Raw genomic sequence first — 26,531 nt, forward strand, 5'->3', positions numbered from 1 at the left:
CCACTGAGCAGTACAGGGTGCTGTTCAGGGATACCCAGAAAACGCAGTCTCAAGATTGGTCTGATTTTGTCGATTGTGCCACTAAGGCTTTTGAGGGCTGGTTGCTGGGCAGTAAGGTTACTGATTACAAAGGATTGTATAATTTGATGATGAGAGAACAAATTTTAAACAATTGTCAGAACCAGTTGTTGCATCAGCATCTTGTCGACTCGGATCTGACCTCTCCTCAAGAATTGGGGCAGAAGGCAGACAAATGGGTTCGTACGAGAGTTAAACAGAACCAGGGCCAGAATCAAGGTGGTCAGAAGAAAGCAGACCAGAAGGGTAAAGATTCTAAGGGGGAACAAAATGACCAGAAGTCTTCGACAGGTCCCCAACAACCCAAAGAGGGTGGGGGTCAGGCTCCCCAAAAGAAGAAAGAAGGCCAATCCAAACGATGGTGCCAGTACTGTAAAAGTAAGTCTCACTGGTTTAGTGAGTGCACCAAGAAAGGAGGAGGGCAGACTCCTGCCACTGCAGCCCCTAAGGCACCTGTGCCCCCTAGTACAGTCAGCAGTGGTAGTGCGCCTCCCAAGGGTTTAGTAGGGTTAACCCTGGGTTCTGAGGGGCGTGACAACTTAGTTGGCACACTCACTCAGGCTGTCCTTGTCAGTACAGGGGACGTAGACGTGTCCCCTGACGTAAGCCCCAATACTTTGGGCAAATACAGACAGACGCCTTTCATAAATGGAAAGATGGCTCAGGCCTATAGGGACACGTGTGCCAGCGTCACCATGGTGACGCCTAACTTTGTGGACCCTGGACAGATCATGCCAGGTACAGAGTTCCTGGTGACCAATGCAAGCAATGTCACTACCAATCACAGTATGGCAATTGTAGCTTTCTCCTGGGGAGGGGTAACTGGCCAAAAGAAGGTTGTAGTTAGTCCAGACCTCCCAGTGGATTGTTTGTTGGGCAATGATTTGGAGTCGTCACAATGGTCAGAAGTGGAGCACCGGACTCACATGGAAATGTTAGGTTTGCCAGCACATGTGTTCGCTGTGACTAGGTCACAGGTCAGGAAATGCCCCACTGAACAGGTGCTGGATCCTGGAACAACGGACCAGACACCTCCCAAGAAAAAGAGCAGTAGGGTTAAGGCTGCGCCTTCCCCCTTGCCCCAGGTCGAGGATCAAGTCTCAGAGGAGGCTGACCTACAGGAATTGAGGGAAACTGAGCCGAGAGAGTTCGAACTTGATCAAGTTGAATTCTTGGGCTCAGGGGGACCCTCAAGGGAAGATCTGGGGAAGGACCAATTAGACTGCCCTTCTCTTGAACCCCTCAGACAGCAGGCTGCTGCTGAGGCTGCTGGGAACGCCACAGGTACCCACAAGGTATACTGGGAAGATGGACTCCTGTACACTGAGGCAAGAGACCCCAAGCCTGGCATGACCAGGAGGCTGGTCGTCCCCTTGTCTCAGCGTGGTTTTCTACTTACCTTGGCCCACGAGATTCCCTTAGCAGGTCACTTAGGCCAGACGAAAACGTGGGACAGGCTTGTCTCGCACTTTCACTGGCCTCACATGAACGAAGATACCAAGGAGTTTTGCCGCTCCTGTGTCACTTGCCAAGCCAGTGGTAAGTCAGGTGGCACGACAAAGGCCCCCCTTATACCAATGCCTGTGGTGGGGGTGCCCTTTGAACGGGTGGGGATCGACATCGTCGGTCCCATGGAACCACCGACAGCATCAGGGCACAAGTTTATACTGGTGGTAGTGGATCATGCCACCAGGTATCCTGAAGCTATTCCCCTTAGGACCACTACAGCTCCTGTTGTGGCAAGAGCCCTAGTTGGAGTATTCTCCAGAGTGGGCTTCCCTAAGGAGGTCGTCTCCGACAGAGGTGCAAACTTTATGTCGAGCTACTTAACTGCTATGTGGAAGGAATGTGGTGTCAACTACAAGTTCACTACACCCTATCATCCACCATGCAATGGGCTTGTTGAGAGATTCAACAGGACCCTAAAAGGGATGATTCATGGACTACCGGAAAAGCTTCGGCGTAGATGGGACGTCCTGATCCCCTGCCTCTTGTTCGCCTACAGAGAAGTCCCACAGAAGGGGGTTGGCTACAGCCCTTTTGAACTTTTGTACGGGCATCCTGTAAGAGGACCCCTGTGTTTGGTGAAGGAAGGATGGGAGAGACCTCTCAAAAAGCCTGCAGCCAACATAGTGGACTATGTGCTCGGCCTCCGCTCGCGGATGGCTGAATACATGGAGAAGGCATCCGAAAACCTTAAGGCCAGCCAAGAACTCCAAAAAGCTTGGCATGACCAAAAGGCTGTCTTGACTGTTTACCAGCCCGGACAGAAGGTGTGGGTGTTGGAGCCAGTGGCCCCCGCAGCGCTCAAGGACAAATGGTCCGGGCCCCACACCATCCTGGAGAAAAAGGGAGAGGTCACCTACCTGGTCGACCTGGGAACTCCCCGGAGCCCCCACAGGGTGCTTCATGTCAACAGGCTAAAAGCATATGTCGACAGGAAGGACATGAGTTTGCTCATGGCCATAGATGAGGGACAGGAGGAGGAGAGTGACCCTCTCCCCGACCTGCTCTCTCAGAATCCTGACGATGGCTCGGTAGATGGTGTTGTCTTTTGCGGCAGCCTCTCCGACCATCAGCAGAGCGACTGTAAACAGGTTCTTCAGTCGTTCCGACATCTGTTTTCTCTGACACCCAGTCAGACCGATTGGTGCACCCATGAAGTCGACACTGGTGACAGCCTGCCCGTAAAGAGTAAAATCTACAGGCAGCCTGATCACGTCAGAGACTGCATCAAAAGTGAAGTGCAGAAAATGTTGGAGCTGGGAGTCATTGAACCCTCGGATAGCCCTTGGGCTAGTCCCGTAGTTCTAGTGCCGAAACCTCACACCCAGGGTGGTAAGAGAGAGATGAGGTTCTGCGTAGACTACAGGGGTCTCAATGCAGTCACTAAGACTGACGCCCACCCAATACCAAGGGCAGACGAGCTTATTGATAGGTTGGCTTCAGCCAACTACTTAAGCACGTTTGACCTGACAGCTGGGTATTGGCAAATCAGGTTAGCTGAGGACGCCAAGCCTAAGACAGCATTTTCAACCCCTGGTGGGCATTATCAGTTCGTGGTGATGCCCTTTGGTCTGAAAAATGCACCTGCCACCTTCCAACGGTTGGTGAATCATGTCCTTACTGGGCTGGATGACTTCTGTGCGGCGTATCTTGACGATATTGCTGTCTTTAGCTCCACCTGGGAGGATCACCTGGTCCACCTGCGGAAGACGTTAGAGGCCCTGCAAGCAGCAGGTCTCACTATCAAGGCCACCAAGTGCCAGATAGGGCAGACACAGGTTGTATACCTGGGCCACCTTGTAGGGGGAGGTCAGGTTCAGCCACTGGAGAGCAAGATACAGTCAATCAGGGACTGGGCTCCTCCAACCACCCAGACTCAGGTTCGAGCTTTCTTGGGCCTGACTGGATACTACAGGAAGTTTGTCAGGAACTATGGGTCCATCGTGACACCATTAAATGAACTGACAAGTAAGAAAATGCCAAAAAAGGTTCAGTGGACAGCGAGCTGTCAAAAAGCATTCGATGACCTCAAGCAGGCCATGTGCACGGCGCCTATCCTCAAGAGTCCGGACTACTCCAAACCATTCATTGTCCAAACAGATGCTTCTGAGTTGGGTGTGGGAGCTGTTCTTTCTCAACTGAATTTTGATGGTCAAGACCAGCCCATTGCTTTTATAAGCAGACGGCTGACCCCTAGAGAGAAGAATTGGTCAGCTATTGAGAGGGAGGCCTTTGCTGTGGTTTGGGCCCTGAAGAAGCTGAGGCCATACTTGTTTGGCACTCACTTCAAGATTCAGACCGACCATAAGCCCCTCTTGTGGCTAAATCAGATGAAGGGTGAAAACCCCAAACTGCTTAGGTGGTCCATTTCCCTACAGGGGATGGACTTCACAGTGGAACATAGACCTGGTACTGATCATGGCAATGCCGATGGGCTCTCCAGATATTTCCACTTAGAACAAGAAGACTTACCTGGTCAAGGTTAGTTAGTTGTTCCGACGTTTGGGGGGGGGTCATGTAGGAGAGTAGGGTCTGCAATCCTATGATCACCCAGATTTTTTGCTTTTGTTTCACTGGTTTACGACTTCCTCTGGCTGTGGGCCTGCCAATCAGACCCACAGCCTAGCTGTTCTCTTTATAAATTACGAGATGTACCCTAGGTGCATTTACCAATTGGTACTGGGCCACCTTATCAGACCCTGTAACCCAGGGCGTAGGTGTACCCAGGGCCGTCAGGGGCTGCAGCATGTATTATGCCACCCCTGGCTGGCCTCCTAAATTTGACACAACTGGCTGCATGACAGCTGGGGCAAAGTCGTGTAATCACCCTTTGCTGTAGATATAGTAGCCCTATATCTAACCCTCCAATGGACACCCGAGTTCCTATCAGTCACTCCTATGGCAGGCCTTGACAATCCTGAAGGCAGAGTGCATGGGCTCGCGTGAACTAAGCTCTGGCCCGAGCCGAGCCCGGTTGCAGCTTGCGGAATCGAGACCCAATGGCTGTTCCATGATAACGCGTACCACATCGGTAACTCCGGTGTCGCGTTATCAAGACATGTCGAGTAAGGTGTCATACGAATCGGGATGCTGCCCTCTCACCACCTCTGGCGACGAGGTTAGCATTCCGCCCTTCTAGAGGGACACGACATGTACGTAACTGTGAACCCCGGTTAAAGTTAACGAAGGCCTCAGCTCCACAAAATGGATGCTGCCACCACAGACACAAGTCTGACCTCCTGCTGCTGGGAGTCCTTCCAGCGAGGAGCACTTGGACAAAGGGTTTCCTGTCAAGGGCGGTGTTCGCCCCGTCCCAGACAGGGTTTGTGTATTCTGGGTAGGTAGGGCTTTTGCGAGAAGGTGACTGCGGAGTGGCACCCCGGTGCTCACTACGCATCTGCCGGTTAGAACCAGTTCCAGGGGCGACAGCCCTGGCCTGGGGAAAGTCCGGCAGGGGAGAGGGGTGTAACTACCCCCCTTCCTGGTCCCACCCTTAGGGCAGGACCTAGTCATGTACCCACCCCCTTCTTTAGGATAAAGACCGGAGCGGGGACCCTTCCAAATTAGATCATCTTTGAATCAAGAATACTTTCTACGAAAGGACTTCAAGACTCTTCTTAAGATTTCTCCCTTGTGGCTAAGGAGTAGTCACCCTGCATCAGCGGGCACCATCTAAGAACTCTGCGGTTTGCTGTAAGTCCTTCCTCAAGGAATCCGACGGCCCAGCTCGACGAGAACCGGCTTCCCTGGCACCTCTGACCTCTACCCCCGTCATCAGCTCAGCTGTGATCTGTGGGTGCGACGAGACCTCGAGGGACCGGCCATCATCAGAACCTGCACGCTCTTAAAACCAGCACGACCATCGAGGTAACTCTCTGGTGAGTGCTCTGGGGTCCGAGAAGCCCCGACCCTGAGCCGCTCCAGCACCGAAGTGCAGTCTCCCAGCATCTCCACGATCTGCGTGGGGCCCTTCTGCTCGCTGCTCAGCACGTTGTCTGGTCACTTGCCGCTGGCTTGTGCCCTTCCGTGACGACGACCAAGAATCAACACTGCCGGTCTGGTTGCTCCAGACTGGCCCTTGCTTCCATCTTTCCGAGAAGCACCCCGGACCCTCCTGGTCCACCCAAGACGCCGACAGCGACATCCGTCGTGGGACAGCTCGCACCTCCACCGTGGTCGCCGACAACGCCTCCTGGTCCGTGAGACTGCAGAGCCGAGCGTCGCCCCCCTCACCTGGTCGAGGTGACGGCCAACCGGTGCCTTCCTGGTACCCTCTGACTACTGGCTAGTAGTACGAACTTGGTCCCCTCTGCTTTCAGGTTTCATCAATCTCTACGAACTATACACCACTGGTCGCCGGCCAGCAACTCCTTTTCTTCCGGCTCCTGGCTCGTCAGCGAAGACCCCGACGCCTGTAAGACTTGCAGCCGCAGCCCTCGTGGCTAGGTAACTCGGCACTTCGGTGCCTGCATAGCCTCCTTACTCTAGGGTCCCGAGTCCCTCGCTTCCGACTTGCCTTAACCCTTCCGTGTCCTCGGACACTTGTCTTTAAACGTGCACTTGAAGTATTTGCTAAAGAGATTTGGTTGTGCTTAGTACCCTGTCCTCATAACGAGTACAGGGCTGTTGTGATTCTTAATAAATATACTGTTTATTTTCATAACACTTGTGTGGTGTCCTTTCACTGGGTGTTCAAGGGGTACATGTGTGGTAAACAGCTGGCTTAACGCGCCCTCTCGAGTCTTTAGCCTTAGACTGCTCGTATCCACGCTACTAGGATAGCTGGTCTATAGGTTGACTTACAACCAAACACCATAAGGGTCGTTGGAACGATACATAGCGGTCGCTAGAATAGCGAACGTTGCATATCGGGCCAACTTCTCACAAGGGCTGACTAAACTACCAAGCCAATTATTCACCAGAAAGGAGACAAGCTACCGGGGACCGGTTTCTGGCATTTTAGCCGTCTTCGGCCCGGCTTGCTTGAATCCTGATGGCGCAGTGAGAAAGGGACTAATGTCTGAGTATACCCTGCCACACCTATAGTGGCCAAAAACGATTCAGAAAAGGGGGTGGTGATGAACAGAGTGTCTGAATTAAGCAGACCACTCTTACCCAGTCCAAAGATCAGGGCTTGATCCATCACCGTTATTTATCTCACTGCACCATCCCAGCTCAGAACCTGGCTATATGCAAATCAGTCTGTCCCTGGCCCAGTGCATCATGGGAACAGGGCAGACTAAACTACCAAGCCAATTCTTCACCAGAAAGGAGACAAGCTACCGGGGACCGGTTTCTGGCATTTCCGCCGTCTTCGGCGCGGCTTGCTTGAATCCTGATGGTGCAGTGAGAAAGGGACTCATGTCTGAGTATACCCTGCCACACCTATAGTGGCCGAAAACGATTCAGAAAAAGGGGTGATGATGAACAGAGTGTCTGAATTAAGCAGACCACTCTTACCCAGTCCAAAGATCAGGGCTTGATCCATCACCGTTATTTATCTCACTGCACCATCCCAGCTCAGAACCTGGCTATATGCAAATCAGTCTGTCCCTGGCCCAGTGCATCATGGGAACAGGGCAGACTAAACTACCAAGCCAATTCTTCACCAGAAAGTAGACAAGCTACCGGGGACCGGTTTCTGGCATTTCAGCCGTCTTCGGCCCGGCTTGCTTGAATCCTGATGGTGCAGTGAGAAAGGGACTCATGTCTGAGTATACCCTGCCACACCTATAGTGGCCAAAAATGATTCAGAAAAGGGGGTGGTGATGAACAGAGTGTCTGATTAAGCAGACCACTCTTACCCAGTCCAAAGATCAGGGCTTGATCCATCACCGTTATTTATCTCACTGCACCATCCCAGCTCAGAACCTGGCTATATGCAAATCAGTCTGTCCCTGGCCCAGTGCATCATGGGAACAGGGCAGACTAAACTACCAAGCCAATTCTTCACCAGAAAGGAGACAAGCTACCGGGGACCGGTTTCTGGCATTTCAGCCGTCTTCGGCCCGGCTTGCTTGAATCCTGATGGTGCAGTGAGAAAGGAACTCATGTCTGAGTATACCCTGCTACACCTATAGTGGCCAAAAACGATTCAGAATAGGGGGTGGTGATGAACAGAGTGTCTGAATTAAGCAGACCACTCTTACCCAGTCCAAAGATCAGGGCTTGATCCATCACCGTTATGTATCTCACTGCACCATCCCAGCTCAGAACCTGGCTATATGCAAATCAGTCTGTCCCTGGCCCAGTGCATCATGGGAACAGGGCAGACTAAACTACCAAGCCAATTCTTCACCAGAAAGGAGACAAGCTACCGGGGACCGGTTTCTGGCATTTCCGCCGTCTTCGGCCCGGCTTGCTTGAATCCTGATGGTGCAGTGAGAAAGGAACTCATGTCTGAGTATACCCTGCCACACCTATAGAGGCCAAAAACGATTCAGAAAAGGTGGTGGTGATGAACAGAGTGTCTGAATTAAGCAGACCACTCTTACCCAGTCCAAAGATCAGGGCTTGATCCATCACCGTTATTTATCTCACTGCACCATCCCAGCTCAGAACCTGGCTATATGCAAATCAGTCTGTCCCTGGCCCAGTGCATCATGGGAACAGGGCAGACTAAACTACCAAGCCAATTCTTCACCAGAAAGGAGACAAGCTACCGGGGACCGGTTTCTGGCATTTCAGCCGTCTTCGGCCCGGCTTGCTTGAATCCTGATGGTGCAGTGAGAAAGGAACTCATGTCTGAGTATACCCTGCTACACCTATAGGGGCCAAAAACGATTCAGAAAAGGGGGTGGTGATGAACAGAGTCTCTGAATTAAGCAGACCACTCTTACCCAGTCCAAAGATCAGGGCTTGATCCATCACCGTTATTTATCACACTGCTCCATCCCAGCTCAGAACGTGGCTATATGCAAATCAGTCTGTCCCTGGCCCAGTGCATCATGGGAACAGGGCAGACTAAACTACCAAGTCAATTCTTCACCAGAAAGGAGACAAGCTACCGGGGACCGGTTTCTGGCATTTCAGCCGTCTTCGGCCCGGCTTGCTTGAATCCTGATGGTGCAGTGAGAAAGGGACTCATGTCTGAGTATACCCTGCCACACCTATAGTGGCCAAAAACGATTCAGAAAAGGGGGTGGTGATGAACAGAGTGTCTGAATTAAGCAGACCACTCTTAACCAGTCCAAAGATCAGGGCTTGATCCATCACCGTTATTTGTCTCACTGCACCATCCCAGCTCAGAACCTGGCTATATGCAAATCAGTCTGTCCCTGGCCCAGTGCATCATGGGAACAGGGCAGACTAAACTACCAAGCCAATTCTTCACCAGAAAGGAGACAAGCTACCGGGGACCGGTTTCTGGCATTTCAGCCGTCTTCGGCCCGGCTTGCTTGAATCCTGATGGTGCAGTGAGAAAGGGACTCATGTCTGAGTATACCCTGCCACACCTATAGTGGCCAAAAACGATTCAGAAAAGGGGGTGGTGATGAACAGAGTGTCTGAATTAAGCAGACCACTCTTACCCAGTCCAAAGATCAGGTCTTGATCCATCACCGTTATTTATCTCACTGCACCATGCCAGCTCAGAACCTGGCTATATGCAAATCAGTCTGTCCCTGGCCCAGTGCATCATGGGAACAGGGCAGACTAAACTACCAAGCCAATTCTTCACCAGAAAGGAGACAAGCTATCGGGGACCGGTTTCTGGCATTTCAGCCGTCTTCGGCCCGGCTTGCTTGAATCCTGATGGTGCAGTGAGAAAGGAACTCATGTCTGAGTATACCCTGCTACACCTATAGTGGCCAAAAACGATTCAGAATAGGGGGTGGTGATGAACAGAGTGTCTGAATTAAGCAGACCACTCTTACCCAGTCCAAAGATCAGGGCTTGATCCATCACCGTTATGTATCTCACTGCACCATCCCAGCTCAGAACCTGGCTATATGCAAATCAGTCTGTCCCTGGCCCAGTGCATCATGGGAACAGGGCAGACTAAACTACCAAGCCAATTCTTCACCAGAAAGGAGACAAGCTACCGGGGACCGGTTTCTGGCATTTCCGCCGTCTTCGGCCCGGCTTGCTTGAATCCTGATGGTGCAGTGAGAAAGGAACTCATGTCTGAGTATACCCTGCCACACCTATAGTGGCCAAAAACGATTCAGAAAAGGGGGTGGTGATGAACAGAGTGTCTGAATTAAGCAGACCACTCTTACCCAGTCCAAAGATCAGGGCTTGATCCATCACCGTTATTTATCTCACTGCACCATCCCAGCTCAGAACCTGGTTATATGCAAATCAGTCTGTCCCTGGCCCAGTGCATCATGGGAACAGGGCAGACTAAACTACCAAGCCAATTCTTCACCAGAAAGGAGGCAAGCTACCGGGGACCGGTTTCTGGCATTTCAGCCGTCTTCGGCCCGACTTGCTTGAATCCTGATGGTGCAGTGAGAAAGGGACTCATGTCTGAGTACACCCTGCCACACCTATAGAGGCCAAAAACGATTCAGAAAAGGTGGTGGTGATGAACAGAGTGTCTGAATTAAGCAGACCACTCTTACCCAGTCCAAAGATCAGGGCTTGATCCATCACCGTTATTTATCTCACTGCACCATCCCAGCTCAGAACCTGGCTATATGCAAATCAGTCTGTCCCTGGCCCAGTGCATCATGGGAACAGGGCAGACTAAACTACCAAGCCAATTCTTCACCAGAAAGGAGACAAGCTACCGGGGACCGGTTTCTGGCATTTCAGCCGTCTTCGGCCTGGCTTGCTTGAATCCTGATGGTGCAGTGAGAAAGGAACTCATGTCTGAGTATACCCTGCTACACCTATAGGGGCCAAAAACGATTCAGAAAAGGGGGTGGTGATGAACAGAGTCTCTGAATTAAGCAGACCACTCTTACCCAGTCCAAAGATCAGGGCTTGATCCATCACCGTTATTTATCACACTGCACCATCCCAGCTCAGAACGTGGCTATATGCAAATCAGTCTGTCCCTGGCCCAGTGCATCATGGGAACAGGGCAGACTAAACTACCAAGTCAATTCTTCACCAGAAAGGAGACAAGCTACCGGGGACCGGTTTCTGGCATTTCAGCCGTCTTCGGCCCGGCTTGCTTGAATCCTGATGGTGCAGTGAGAAAGGGACTCATGTCTGAGTATACCCTGCCACACCTATAGTGGCCAAAAACGATTCAGAAAAGGGGGTGGTGATGAACAGAGTGTCTGAATTAAGCAGACCACTCTTAACCAGTCCAAAGATCAGGGCTTGATCCATCACCGTTATTTGTCTCACTGCACCATCCCAGCTCAGAACCTGGCTATATGCAAATCAGTCTGTCCCTGGCCCAGTGCATCATGGGAACAGGGCAGACTAAACTACCAAGCCAATTCTTCACCAGAAAGGAGACAAGCTACCGGGGACCGGTTTCTGGCATTTCAGCCGTCTTCGGCCCGGCTTGCTTGAATCCTGATGGTGCAGTGAGAAAGGGACTCATGTCTGAGTATACCCTGCCACACCTATAGTGGCCAAAAACGATTCAGAAAAGGGGGTGGTGATGAACAGAGTGTCTGAATTAAGCAGACCACTCTTACCCAGTCCAAAGATCAGGTCTTGATCCATCACCGTTATTTATCTCACTGCACCATGCCAGCTCAGAACCTGGCTATATGCAAATCAGTCTGTCCCTGGCCCAGTGCATCATGGGAACAGGGCAGACTAAACTACCAAGCCAATTCTTCACCAGAAAGGAGACAAGCTATCGGGGACCGGTTTCTGGCATTTCAGCCGTCTTCGGCCCGGCTTGCTTGAATCCTGATGGTGCAGTGAGAAAGGAACTCATGTCTGAGTATACCCTGCTACACCTATAGTGGCCAAAAACGATTCAGAATAGGGGGTGGTGATGAACAGAGTGTCTGAATTAAGCAGACCACTCTTACCCAGTCCAAAGATCAGGGCTTGATCCATCACCGTTATGTATCTCACTGCACCATCCCAGCTCAGAACCTGGCTATATGCAAATCAGTCTGTCCCTGGCCCAGTGCATCATGGGAACAGGGCAGACTAAACTACCAAGCCAATTCTTCACCAGAAAGGAGACAAGCTACCGGGGACCGGTTTCTGGCATTTCCGCCGTCTTCGGCCCGGCTTGCTTGAATCCTGATGGTGCAGTGAGAAAGGAACTCATGTCTGAGTATACCCTGCCACACCTATAGTGGCCAAAAACGATTCAGAAAAGGGGGTGGTGATGAACAGAGTGTCTGAATTAAGCAGACCACTCTTACCCAGTCCAAAGATCAGGGCTCGATCCATCACCGTTATTTATCTCACTGCACCATCCCAGCTCAGAACCTGGTTATATGCAAATCAGTCTGTCCCTGGCCCAGTGCATCATGGGAACAGGGCAGACTAAACTACCAAGCCAATTCTTCACCAGAAAGGAGGCAAGCTACCGGGACCGGTTTCTGGCATTTCAGCCGTCTTCGGCCCGACTTGCTTGAATCCTGATGGTGCAGTGAGAAAGGGACTCATGTCTGAGTACACCCTGCCACACCTATAGAGGCCAAAAACGATTCAGAAAAGGTGGTGGTGATGAACAGAGTGTCTGAATTAAGCAGACCACTCTTACCCAGTCCAAAGATCAGGGCTTGATCCATCACCGTTATTTATCTCACTGCACCATCCCAGCTCAGAACCTGGCTATATGCAAATCAGTCTGTCCCTGGCCCAGTGCATCATGGGAACAGGGCAGACTAAACTACCAAGCCAATTCTTCACCAGAAAGGAGACAAGCTACCGGGGACCGGTTTCTGGCATTTCAGCCGTCTTCGGCCCGGCTTGCTTGAATCCTGATGGTGCAGTGAGAAAGGAACTCATGTCTGAGTATACCCTGCTACACCTATAGGGGCCAAAAACGATTCAGAAAAGGGGGTGGTGATGAACAGAGTCTCTGAATTAAGCAGACCACTCTTACCCAGTCCAAAGATCAGGGCTTGATCCATCACCGTTATTTATCACACTGCACCATCCCAGCTCAGAACGTGGCTATATGCAAATCAGTCTGTCCCTGGCCCAGTGCATCATGGGAACAGGGCAGACTAAACTACCAAGTCAATTCTTCACCAGAAAGGAGACAAGCTACCGGGGACCGGTTTCTGGCATTTCAGCCGTCTTCGGCCCGGCTTGCTTGAATCCTGATGGTGCAGTGAGAAAGGGACTCATGTCTGAGTATACCCTGCCACACCTATAGTGGCCAAAAACGATTCAGAAAAGGGGGTGGTGATGAACAGAGTGTCTGAATTAAGCAGACCACTCTTAACCAGTCCAAAGATCAGGGCTTGATCCATCACCGTTATTTGTCTCACTGCACCATCCCAGCTCAGAACCTGGCTATATGCAAATCAGTCTGTCCCTGGCCCAGTGCATCATGGGAACAGGGCAGACTAAACTACCAAGCCAATTCTTCACCAGAAAGGAGACAAGCTACCGGGGACCGGTTTCTGGCATTTCAGCCGTCTTCGGCCCGGCTTGCTTGAATCCTGATGGTGCAGTGAGAAAGGGACTCATGTCTGAGTATACCCTGCCACACCTATAGTGGCCAAAAACGATTCAGAAAAGGGGGTGGTGATGAACAGAGTGTCTGAATTAAGCAGACCACTCTTACCCAGTCCAAAGATCAGGTCTTGATCCATCACCGTTATTTATCTCTCTGCACCATGCCAGCTCAGAACCTGGCTATATGCAAATCAGTCTGTCCCTGGCCCAGTGCATCATGGGAACAGGGCAGACTAAACTACCAAGCAAATTCTTCACCAGAAAGGAGAGAAGCTACCGGAGACCGGTTTCTGGCATTTCAGCCGTCTTCGGCCCGGCTTGCTTGAATCCTGATGGTGCAGTGAGAAAGGAACTCATGTCTGAGTATACCCTGCTACACCTATAGTGGCCAAAAACGATTCAGAAAAGGGGGTGTTGAGGAACAGAGTGTCTGAATTAAGCAGACCACTCTTACCCAGTCCAAAGATCAGGGCTTGATCCATCACCGTTATTTATCTCACTGCACCATCCCAGCTCAGAACCTGGCTATATGCAAATCAGTCTGTCCCTGGCCCAGTGCATCATGGGAACAGGGCAGACTAAACTACCAAGCCAATTCTTCACCAGAAAGGAGACAAGCTACCGGAGACCGGTTTCTGGCATTTCAGCCGTCTTCGGCCCGACTTGCTTGAATCCTGATGGTGCAGTGAGAAAGGGACTCATGTCTGAGTACACCCTGCCACACCTATAGAGGCCAAAAACGATTCAGAAAAGGTGGTGGTGATGAACAGAGTGTCTGAATTAAGCAGACCACTCTTACCCAGTCCAAAGATCAGGGCTTGATCCATCACCGTTATTTATCTCACTGCACCATCCCAGCTCAGAACCTGGCTATATGCAAATCAGTCTGTCCCTGGCCCAGTGCATCATGGGAACAGGGCAGACTAAACTACCAAGCCAATTCTTCACCAGAAAGGAGACAAGCTACCGGGGACCGGTTTCTGGCATTTCAGCCGTCTTCGGCCCGGCTTGCTTGAATCCTGATGGTGCAGTGAGAAAGGAACTCATGTCTGAGTATACCCTGCTACACCTATAGGGGCCAAAAACGATTCAGAAAAGGGGGTGGTGATGAACAGAGTCTCTGAATTAAGCAAACCACTCTTACCCAGTCCAAAGATCAGGGCTTGATCCATCACCGTTATTTATCACACTGCACCATCCCAGCTCAGAACGTGGCTATATGCAAATCAGTCTGTCCCTGGCCCAGTGCATCATGGGAACAGGGCAGACTAAACTACCAAGTCAATTCTTCACCAGAAAGGAGACAAGCTACCGGGGACCGGTTTCTGGCATTTCAGCCGTCTTCGGCCCGGCTTGCTTGAATCCTGATGGTGCAGTGAGAAAGGGACTCATGTCTGAGTATACCCTGCCACACCTATAGTGGCCAAAAACGATTCAGAAAAGGGGGTGGTGATGAACAGAGTGTCTGAATTAAGCAGACCACTCTTAACCAGTCCAAAGATCAGGGCTTGATCCATCACCGTTATTTGTCTCACTGCACCATCCCAGCTCAGAACCTGGCTATATGCAAATCAGTCTGTCCCTGGCCCAGTGCATCATGGGAACAGGGCAGACTAAACTACCAAGCCAATTCTTCACCAGAAAGGAGACAAGCTACCGGGGACCGGTTTCTGGCATTTCAGCCGTCTTCGGCCCGGCTTGCTTGAATCCTGATGGTGCAGTGAGAAAGGGACTCATGTCTGAGTATACCCTGCCACACCTATAGTGGCCAAAAACGATTCAGAAAAGGGGGTGGTGATGAACAGAGTGTCTGAATTAAGCAGACCACTCTTACCCAGTCCAAAGATCAGGTCTTGATCCATCACCGTTATTTATCTCTCTGCACCATGCCAGCTCAGAACCTGGCTATATGCAAATCAGTCTGTCCCTGGCCCAGTGCATCATGGGAACAGGGCAGACTAAACTACCAAGCAAATTCTTCACCAGAAAGGAGAGAAGCTACCGGAGACCGGTTTCTGGCATTTCAGCCGTCTTCGGCCCGGCTTGCTTGAATCCTGATGGTGCAGTGAGAAAGGAACTCATGTCTGAGTATACCCTGCTACACCTATAGGGGCCAAAAACGATTCAGAAAAGGGGGTGGTGATGAACAGAGTCTCTGAATTAAGCAGACCACTCTTACCCAGTCCAAAGATCAGGGCTTGATCCATCACCGTTATTTATCACACTGCACCATCCCAGCTCAGAACGTGGCTATATGCAAATCAGTCTGTCCCTGGCCCAGTGCATCATGGGAACAGGGCAGACTAAACTACCAAGTCAATTCTTCACCAGAAAGGAGACAAGCTACCGGGGACCGGTTTCTGGCATTTCAGCCGTCTTCGGCCCGGCTTGCTTGAATCCTGATGGTGCAGTGAGAAAGGGACTCATGTCTGAGTATACCCTGCCACACCTATAGTGGCCAAAAACGATTCAGAAAAGGGGGTGGTGATGAACAGAGTGTCTGAATTAAGCAGACCACTCTTAACCAGTCCAAAGATCAGGGCTTGATCCATCACCGTTATTTGTCTCACTGCACCATCCCAGCTCAGAACCTGGCTATATGCAAATCAGTCTGTCCCTGGCCCAGTGCATCATGGGAACAGGGCAGACTAAACTACCAAGCCAATTCTTCACCAGAAAGGAGACAAGCTACCGGGGACCGGTTTCTGGCATTTCAGCCGTCTTCGGCCCGGCTTGCTTGAATCCTGATGGTGCAGTGAGAAAGGGACTCATGTCTGAGTATACCCTGCCACACCTATAGTGGCCAAAAACGATTCAGAAAAGGGGGTGGTGATGAACAGAGTGTCTGAATTAAGCAGACCACTCTTACCCAGTCCAAAGATCAGGTCTTGATCCATCACCGTTATTTATCTCTCTGCACCATGCCAGCTCAGAACCTGGCTATATGCAAATCAGTCTGTCCCTGGCCCAGTGCATCATGGGAACAGGGCAGACTAAACTACCAAGCAAATTCTTCACCAGAAAGGAGAGAAGCTACCGGAGACCGGTTTCTGGCATTTCAGCCGTCTTCGGCCCGGCTTGCTTGAATCCTGATGGTGCAGTGAGAAAGGAACTCATGTCTGAGTATACCCTGCTACACCTATAGTGGCCAAAAACGATTCAGAAAAGGGGGTGGTGAGGAACAGAGTGTCTGAATTAAGCAGACCACTCTTACCCAGTCCAAAGATCAGGGCTTGATCCATCACCGTTATTTATCTCACTGCACCATCCCAGCTCAGAACCTGGCTATATGCAAATCAGTCTGTCCCTGGCCCAGTGCATCATGGGAACAGGGCAGACTAAACTACCAAGCCAATTCTTCACCAGAAAGGAGACAAGCTACCGGGGACCGGTTTCTGGCATTTCAGCCGTCTTCGGCCCGGCTTGCTTGAATCCTGATGGTGCAGTGAGAAAGGGACTCATGTCTGAGTATACCCTGCCACACCTATAGTGGCCAAAAACGATTCAGAAAAGGGGGTGGTGATGAACAGAGTGTCTGAATTAAGCAGACCACTCTTACCCAGTCCAAAGATCAGGGCTTGATCCATCACCGTTATTTATCTCACTGCACCATCCCAGCTCAGAACCTGGCTATATGCAAATCAGTTTGTCCCTGGCCCAGTGCATCATGGGAACAGGGCAGACTAAACTACCAAGCCAATTCTTCACCAGAAAGGAGACAAGCTACAGGGGACCGGTTTCTGGCATTTCAGCCGTCTTCGGCCCGGCTTGCTTGAATCCTGATGGTGCAGTGAGAAAGGGACTCATGTCTGAGTATACCCTGCTACACCTATAGTGGCCAAAAACGATTGAGAAAAGGGGGTGGTGATGAACAGATTGTCTGAATTAAGCAGACCACTCTTACCCAGTCCAAAGATCAGGGCTTGATCCATCACCGTTATTTATCTCACTGCACCATCCCAGCTCAGAACCTGGCTATATGCAAATCAGTCTGTCCCTGGCCCAGTGCATCATGGAAACAGGGCAGACTAAACTACCAAGCCAATTCTTCACCAGACAGAACACAAGCTACCGGGGACCGGTTTCTGTCATTTTCGCCGTCTTCGGCCCAGCTTGCTTGAATCCTGATGGTGCAGTGAGAAAGGGACTCATGTCTGAGTATACCCTGCCACACCTATAGTGGCCAAAAACGATTCAGAAAAGGGGGTGGTGATGAACAGAGTGTCTGAATTAAGCAGACCACTCTTACCCAGTCCAAAGATCAGGGCTTGATCCATCACCGTTATTTATCTCACTGCACCATCCCAGCTAAGAACCTGGCTATATGCAAATCAGTCTGTCCCTGGCCCAGTGCATCATGGGAACAGGGCAGACTAAACTACCAAGCCAATTCTTCACCAGAAAGGAGACAAGCTACCGGGGACCGGTTTCTGGCATTTCAGCCGTCTTCGGCCCGGTTTGCTTGAATCCTGATGGTGCAGTGAGAAAGAGACTCATGTCTGAGTATACCCTGCCACACCTATAGTGGCAAAAAACGATTCCGAAAAGGGGGTGGTGATGAACAGAGTGTCTGAATTAATTAGACCACTCTTAGCCAGTCCAAAGATCAGGGCTTGATCCATCACCGTTGTTTATCTCTCTGCACCATCCCAGCTTAGAACCTGGCTATATGCAAATCAGTCTGTCCCTGGCCCAGTGCATCATGGGAACAGGGCTGACTAAACTACCAAGCCAATTATTCACCAGAAAGGAGACAAGCTACCGGGGACCGGTTTCTGGCATTTTAGCCGTCTTCGGCCCGGCTTGCTTGAATCCTGATGGCGCAGTGAGAAAGGGACTAATGTCTGAGTATACCCTGCCACACCTATAGTGGCCAAAAACGATTCAGAAAAGGGGGTGGTGATGAACAGAGTGTCTGAATTAAGCAGACCACTCTTACCCAGTCCAAAGATCAGGGCTTGATCCATCACCGTTATTTATCTCACTGCACCATCCCAGCTCAGAACCTGGCTATATGCAAATCAGTCTGTCCCTGGCCCAGTGCATCATGGGAACAGGGCAGACTAAACTACCAAGCCAATTCTTCACCAGAAAGGAGACAAGCTACCGGGGACCGGTTTCTGGCATTTCCGCCGTCTTCGGCGCGGCTTGCTTGAATCCTGATGGTGCAGTGAGAAAGGGACTCATGTCTGAGTATACCCTGCCACACCTATAGTGGCCGAAAACGATTCAGAAAAAGGGGTGATGATGAACAGAGTGTCTGAATTAAGCAGACCACTCTTACCCAGTCCAAAGATCAGGGCTTGATCCATCACCGTTATTTATCTCACTGCACCATCCCAGCTCAGAACCTGGCTATATGCAAATCAGTCTGTCCCTGGCCCAGTGCATCATGGGAACAGGGCAGACTAAACTACCAAGCCAATTCTTCACCAGAAAGTAGACAAGCTACCGGGGACCGGTTTCTGGCATTTCAGCCGTCTTCGGCCCGGCTTGCTTGAATCCTGATGGTGCAGTGAGAAAGGGACTCATGTCTGAGTATACCCTGCCACACCTATAGTGGCCAAAAATGATTCAGAAAAGGGGGTGGTGATGAACAGAGTGTCTGATTAAGCAGACCACTCTTACCCAGTCCAAAGATCAGGGCTTGATCCATCACCGTTATTTATCTCACTGCACCATCCCAGCTCAGAACCTGGCTATATGCAAATCAGTCTGTCCCTGGCCCAGTGCATCATGGGAACAGGGCAGACTAAACTACCAAGCCAATTCTTCACCAGAAAGGAGACAAGCTACCGGGGACCGGTTTCTGGCATTTCAGCCGTCTTCGGCCCGGCTTGCTTGAATCCTGATGGTGCAGTGAGAAAGGAACTCATGTCTGAGTATACCCTGCTACACCTATAGTGGCCAAAAACGATTCAGAATAGGGGGTGGTGATGAACAGAGTGTCTGAATTAAGCAGACCACTCTTACCCAGTCCAAAGATCAGGGCTTGATCCATCACCGTTATGTATCTCACTGCACCATCCCAGCTCAGAACCTGGCTATATGCAAATCAGTCTGTCCCTGGCCCAGTGCATCATGGGAACAGGGCAGACTAAACTACCAAGCCAATTCTTCACCAGAAAGGAGACAAGCTACCGGGGACCGGTTTCTGGCATTTCCGCCGTCTTCGGCCCGGCTTGCTTGAATCCTGATGGTGCAGTGAGAAAGGAACTCATGTCTGAGTATACCCTGCCACACCTATAGTGGCCAAAAACGATTCAGAAAAGGGGGTGGTGATGAACAGAGTGTCTGAATTAAGCAGACCACTCTTACCCAGTCCAAAGATCAGGGCTTGATCCATCACCGTTATTTATCTCACTGCACCATCCCAGCTCAGAACCTGGTTATATGCAAATCAGTCTGTCCCTGGCCCAGTGCATCATGGGAACAGGGCAGACTAAACTACCAAGCCAATTCTTCACCAGAAAGGAGGCAAGCTACCGGGGACCGGTTTCTGGCATTTCAGCCGTCTTCGGCCCGACTTGCTTGAATCCTGATGGTGCAGTGAGAAAGGGACTCATGTCTGAGTACACCCTGCCACACCTATAGAGGCCAAAAACGATTCAGAAAAGGTGGTGGTGATGAACAGAGTGTCTGAATTAAGCAGACCACTCTTACCCAGTCCAAAGATCAGGGCTTGATCCATCACCGTTATTTATCTCACTGCACCATCCCAGCTCAGAACCTGGCTATATGCAAATCAGTCTGTCCCTGGCCCAGTGCATCATGGGAACAGGGCAGACTAAACTACCAAGCCAATTCTTCACCAGAAAGGAGACAAGCTACCGGGGACCGGTTTCTGGCATTTCAGCCGTCTTCGGCCTGGCTTGCTTGAATCCTGATGGTGCAGTGAGAAAGGAACTCATGTCTGAGTATACCCTGCTACACCTATAGGGGCCAAAAACGATTCAGAAAAGGGGGTGGTGATGAACAGAGTCTCTGAATTAAGCAGACCACTCTTACCCAGTCCAAAGATCAGGGCTTGATCCATCACCGTTATTTATCACACTGCACCATCCCAGCTCAGAACGTGGCTATATGCAAATCAGTCTGTCCCTGGCCCAGTGCATCATGGGAACAGGGCAGACTAAACTACCAAGTCAATTCTTCACCAGAAAGGAGCCAAGCTACCGGGGACCGGTTTCTGGCATTTCAGCCGTCTTCGGCCCGGCTTGCTTGAATCCTGATGGTGCAGTGAGAAAGGGACTCATGTCTGAGTATACCCTGCCACACCTATAGTGGCCAAAAACGATTCAGAAAAGGGGGTGGTGATGAACAGAGTGTCTGAATTAAGCAGACCACTCTTAACCAGTCCAAAGATCAGGGCTTGATCCATCACCGTTATTTGTCTCACTGCACCATCCCAGCTCAGAACCTGGCTATATGCAAATCAGTCTGTCCCTGGCCCAGTGCATCATGGGAACAGGGCAGACTAAACTACCAAGCCAATTCTTCACCAGAAAGGAGACAAGCTACCGGGGACCGGTTTCTGGCATTTCAGCCGTCTTCGGCCCGGCTTGCTTGAATCCTGATGGTGCAGTGAGAAAGGGACTCATGTCTGAGTATACCCTGCCACACCTATAGTGGCCAAAAACGATTCAGAAAAGGGGGTGGTGATGAACAGAGTGTCTGAATTAAGCAGACCACTCTTACCCAGTCCAAAGATCAGGTCTTGATCCATCACCGTTATTTATCTCACTGCACCATGCCAGCTCAGAACCTGGCTATATGCAAATCAGTCTGTCCCTGGCCCAGTGCATCATGGGAACAGGGCAGACTAAACTACCAAGCCAATTCTTCACCAGAAAGGAGACAAGCTATCGGGGACCGGTTTCTGGCATTTCAGCCGTCTTCGGCCCGGCTTGCTTGAATCCTGATGGTGCAGTGAGAAAGGAACTCATGTCTGAGTATACCCTGCTACACCTATAGTGGCCAAAAACGATTCAGAATAGGGGGTGGTGATGAACAGAGTGTCTGAATTAAGCAGACCACTCTTACCCAGTCCAAAGATCAGGGCTTGATCCATCACCGTTATGTATCTCACTGCACCATCCCAGCTCAGAACCTGGCTATATGCAAATCAGTCTGTCCCTGGCCCAGTGCATCATGGGAACAGGGCAGACTAAACTACCAAGCCAATTCTTCACCAGAAAGGAGACAAGCTACCGGGGACCGGTTTCTGGCATTTCCGCCGTCTTCGGCCCGGCTTGCTTGAATCCTGATGGTGCAGTGAGAAAGGAACTCATGTCTGAGTATACCCTGCCACACCTATAGTGGCCAAAAACGATTCAGAAAAGGGGGTGGTGATGAACAGAGTGTCTGAATTAAGCAGACCACTCTTAACCAGTCCAAAGATCAGGGCTTGATCCATCACCGTTATTTATCTCACTGCACCATCCCAGCTCAGAACCTGGTTATATGCAAATCAGTCTGTCCCTGGCCCAGTGCATCATGGGAACAGGGCAGACTAAACTACCAAGCCAATTCTTCACCAGAAAGGAGGCAAGCTACCGGGACCGGTTTCTGGCATTTCAGCCGTCTTCGGCCCGACTTGCTTGAATCCTGATGGTGCAGTGAGAAAGGGACTCATGTCTGAGTACACCCTGCCACACCTATAGAGGCCAAAAACGATTCAGAAAAGGTGGTGGTGATGAACAGAGTGTCTGAATTAAGCAGACCACTCTTACCCAGTCCAAAGATCAGGGCTTGATCCATCACCGTTATTTATCTCACTGCACCATCCCAGCTCAGAACCTGGCTATATGCAAATCAGTCTGTCCCTGGCCCAGTGCATCATGGGAACAGGGCAGACTAAACTACCAAGCCAATTCTTCACCAGAAAGGAGACAAGCTACCGGGGACCGGTTTCTGGCATTTCAGCCGTCTTCGGCCCGGCTTGCTTGAATCCTGATGGTGCAGTGAGAAAGGAACTCATGTCTGAGTATACCCTGCTACACCTATAGGGGCCAAAAACGATTCAGAAAAGGGGGTGGTGATGAACAGAGTCTCTGAATTAAGCAGACCACTCTTACCCAGTCCAAAGATCAGGGCTTGATCCATCACCGTTATTTATCACACTGCACCATCCCAGCTCAGAACGTGGCTATATGCAAATCAGTCTGTCCCTGGCCCAGTGCATCATGGGAACAGGTCAGACTAAACTACCAAGTCAATTCTTCACCAGAAAGGAGACAAGCTACCGGGGACCGGTTTCTGGCATTTCAGCCGTCTTCGGCCCGGCTTGCTTGAATCCTGATGGTGCAGTGAGAAAGGGACTCATGTCTGAGTATACCCTGCCACACCTATAGTGGCCAAAAACGATTCAGAAAAGGGGGTGGTGATGAACAGAGTGTCTGAATTAAGCAGACCACTCTTAACCAGTCCAAAGATCAGGGCTTGATCCATCACCGTTATTTGTCTCACTGCACCATCCCAGCTCAGAACCTGGCTATATGCAAATCAGTCTGTCCCTGGCCCAGTGCATCATGGGAACAGGGCAGACTAAACTACCAAGCCAATTCTTCACCAGAAAGGAGACAAGCTACCGGGGACCGGTTTCTGGCATTTCAGCCGTCTTCGGCCCGGCTTGCTTGAATCCTGATGGTGCAGTGAGAAAGGGACTCATGTCTGAGTATACCCTGCCACACCTATAGTGGCCAAAAACGATTCAGAAAAGGGGGTGGTGATGAACAGAGTGTCTGAATTAAGCAGACCACTCTTACCCAGTCCAAAGATCAGGTCTTGATCCATCACCGTTATTTATCTCTCTGCACCATGCCAGCTCAGAACCTGGCTATATGCAAATCAGTCTGTCCCTGGCCCAGTGCATCATGGGAACAGGGCAGACTAAACTACCAAGCAAATTCTTCACCAGAAAGGAGAGAAGCTACCGGAGACCGGTTTCTGGCATTTCAGCCGTCTTCGGCCCGGCTTGCTTGAATCCTGATGGTGCAGTGAGAAAGGAACTCATGTCTGAGTATACCCTGCTACACCTATAGTGGCCAAAAACGATTCAGAAAAGGGGGTGGTGAGGAACAGAGTGTCTGAATTAAGCAGACCACTCTTACCCAGTCCAAAGATCAGGGCTTGATCCATCACCGTTATTTATCTCACTGCACCATCCCAGCTCAGAACCTGGCTATATGCAAATCAGTCTGTCCCTGGCCCAGTGCATCATGGGAACAGGGCAGACTAAACTACCAAGCCAATTCTTCACCAGAAAGGAGACAAGCTACCGGGGACCGGTTTCTGGCATTTCAGCCGTCTTCGGCCCGGCTTGCTTGAATCCTGATGGTGCAGTGAGAAAGGGACTCATGTCTGAGTATACCCTGCCACACCTATAGTGGCCAAAAACGATTCAGAAAAGGGGGTGGTGATGAACAGAGTGTCTGAATTAAGCAGACCACTCTTACCCAGTCCAAAGATCAGGGCTTGATCCATCACCGTTATTTATCTCACTGCACCATCCCAGCTCAGAACCTGGCTATATGCAAATCAGTTTGTCCCTGGCCCAGTGCATCATGGGAACAGGGCAGACTAAACTACCAAGCCAATTCTTCACCAGAAAGGAGACAAGCTACAGGGGACCGGTTTCTGGCATTTCAGCCGTCTTCGGCCCGGCTTGCTTGAATCCTGATGGTGCAGTGAGAAAGGGACTCATGTCTGAGTATACCCTGCTACACCTATAGTGGCCAAAAACGATTGAGAAAAGGGGGTGGTGATGAACAGATTGTCTGAATTAAGCAGACCACTCTTACCCAGTCCAAAGATCAGGGCTTGATCCATCACCGTTATTTATCTCACTGCACCATCCCAGCTCAGAACCTGGCTATATGCAAATCAGTCTGTCCCTGGCCCAGTGCATCATGGAAACAGGGCAGACTAAACTACCAAGCCAATTCTTCACCAGACAGAACACAAGCTACCGGGGACCGGTTTCTGTCATTTTCGCCGTCTTCGGCCCAGCTTGCTTGAATCCTGATGGTGCAGTGAGAAAGGGACTCATGTCTGAGTATACCCTGCCACACCTATAGTGGCCAAAAACGATTCAGAAAAGGGGGTGGTGATGAACAGAGTGTCTGAATTAAGCAGACCACTCTTACCCAGTCCAAAGATCAGGGCTTGATCCATCACCGTTATTTATCTCACTGCACCATCCCAGCTAAGAACCTGGCTATATGCAAATCAGTCTGTCCCTGGCCCAGTGCATCATGGGAACAGGGCAGACTAAACTACCAAGCCAATTCTTCACCAGAAAGGAGACAAGCTACCGGGGACCGGTTTCTGGCATTTCAGCCGTCTTCGGCCCGGTTTGCTTGAATCCTGATGGTGCAGTGAGAAAGAGACTCATGTCTGAGTATACCCTGCCACACCTATAGTGGCAAAAAACGATTCCGAAAAGGGGGTGGTGATGAACAGAGTGTCTGAATTAATTAGACCACTCTTAGCCAGTCCAAAGATCAGGGCTTGATCCATCACCGTTGTTTATCTCTCTGCACCATCCCAGCTTAGAACCTGGCTATATGCAAATCAGTCTGTCCCTGGCCCAGTGCATCATGGGAACAGGGCTGACTAAACTACCAAGCCAATTATTCACCAGAAAGGAGACAAGCTACCGGGGACCGGTTTCTGGCATTTTAGCCGTCTTCGGCCCGGCTTGCTTGAATCCTGATGGCGCAGTGAGAAAGGGACTAATGTCTGAGTATACCCTGCCACACCTATAGTGGCCAAAAACGATTCAGAAAAGGGGGTGGTGATGAACAGAGTCTCTGAATTAAGCAGACCACTCTTACCCAGTCCAAAGATCAGGGCTTGATCCATCACCGTTATTTATCTCACTGCACCATCCCAGCTCAGAACCTGGCTATATGCAAATCAGTCTGTCCCTGGCCCAGTGCATCATGGGAACAGGGCAGACTAAACTACCAAGCCAATTCTTCACCAGAAAGGAGACAAGCTACCGGGGACCGGTTTCTGGCATTTCCGCCGTCTTCGGCGCGGCTTGCTTGAATCCTGATGGTGCAGTGAGAAAGGGACTCATGTCTGAGTATACCCTGCCACACCTATAGTGGCCGAAAACGATTCAGAAAAAGGGGTGATGATGAACAGAGTGTCTGAATTAAGCAGACCACTCTTACCCAGTCCAAAGATCAGGGCTTGATCCATCACCGTTATTTATCTCACTGCACCATCCCAGCTCAGAACCTGGCTATATGCAAATCAGTCTGTCCCTGGCCCAGTGCATCATGGGAACAGGGCAGACTAAACTACCAAGCCAATTCTTCACCAGAAAGTAGACAAGCTACCGGGGACCGGTTTCTGGCATTTCAGCCGTCTTCGGCCCGGCTTGCTTGAATCCTGATGGTGCAGTGAGAAAGGGACTCATGTCTGAGTATACCCTGCCACACCTATAGTGGCCAAAAATGATTCAGAAAAGGGGGTGGTGATGAACAGAGTGTCTGATTAAGCAGACCACTCTTACCCAGTCCAAAGATCAGGGCTTGATCCATCACCGTTATTTATCTCACTGCACCATCCCAGCTCAGAACCTGGCTATATGCAAATCAGTCTGTCCCTGGCCCAGTGCATCATGGGAACAGGGCAGACTAAACTACCAAGCCAATTCTTCACCAGAAAGGAGACAAGCTACCGGGGACCGGTTTCTGGCATTTCAGCCGTCTTCGGCCCGGCTTGCTTGAATCCTGATGGTGCAGTGAGAAAGGAACTCATGTCTGAGTATACCCTGCTACACCTATAGTGGCCAAAAACGATTCAGAATAGGGGGTGGTGATGAACAGAGTGTCTGAATTAAGCAGACCACTCTTACCCAGTCCAAAGATCAGGGCTTGATCCATCACCGTTATGTATCTCACTGCACCATCCCAGCTCAGAACCTGGCTATATGCAAATCAGTCTGTCCCTGGCCCAGTGCATCATGGGAACAGGGCAGACTAAACTACCAAGCCAATTCTTCACCAGAAAGGAGACAAGCTACCGGGGACCGGTTTCTGGCATTTCCGCCGTCTTCGGCCCGGCTTGCTTGAATCCTGATGGTGCAGTGAGAAAGGAACTCATGTCTGAGTATACCCTGCCACACCTATAGAGGCCAAAAACGATTCAGAAAAGGTGGTGGTGATGAACAGAGTGTCTGAATTAAGCAGACCACTCTTACCCAGTCCAAAGATCAGGGCTTGATCCATCACCGTTATTTATCTCACTGCACCATCCCAGCTCAGAACCTGGCTATATGCAAATCAGTCTGTCCCTGGCCCAGTGCATCATGGGAACAGGGCAAACTAAACTACCAAGCCAATTCTTCACCAGAAAGGAGACAAGCTACCGGG

This window comes from Lissotriton vulgaris, chromosome 7, assembly GCF_964263255.1.
Source record: "Lissotriton vulgaris chromosome 7, aLisVul1.2, whole genome shotgun sequence".
NCBI lineage: Eukaryota > Metazoa > Chordata > Amphibia > Caudata > Salamandridae > Lissotriton > Lissotriton vulgaris.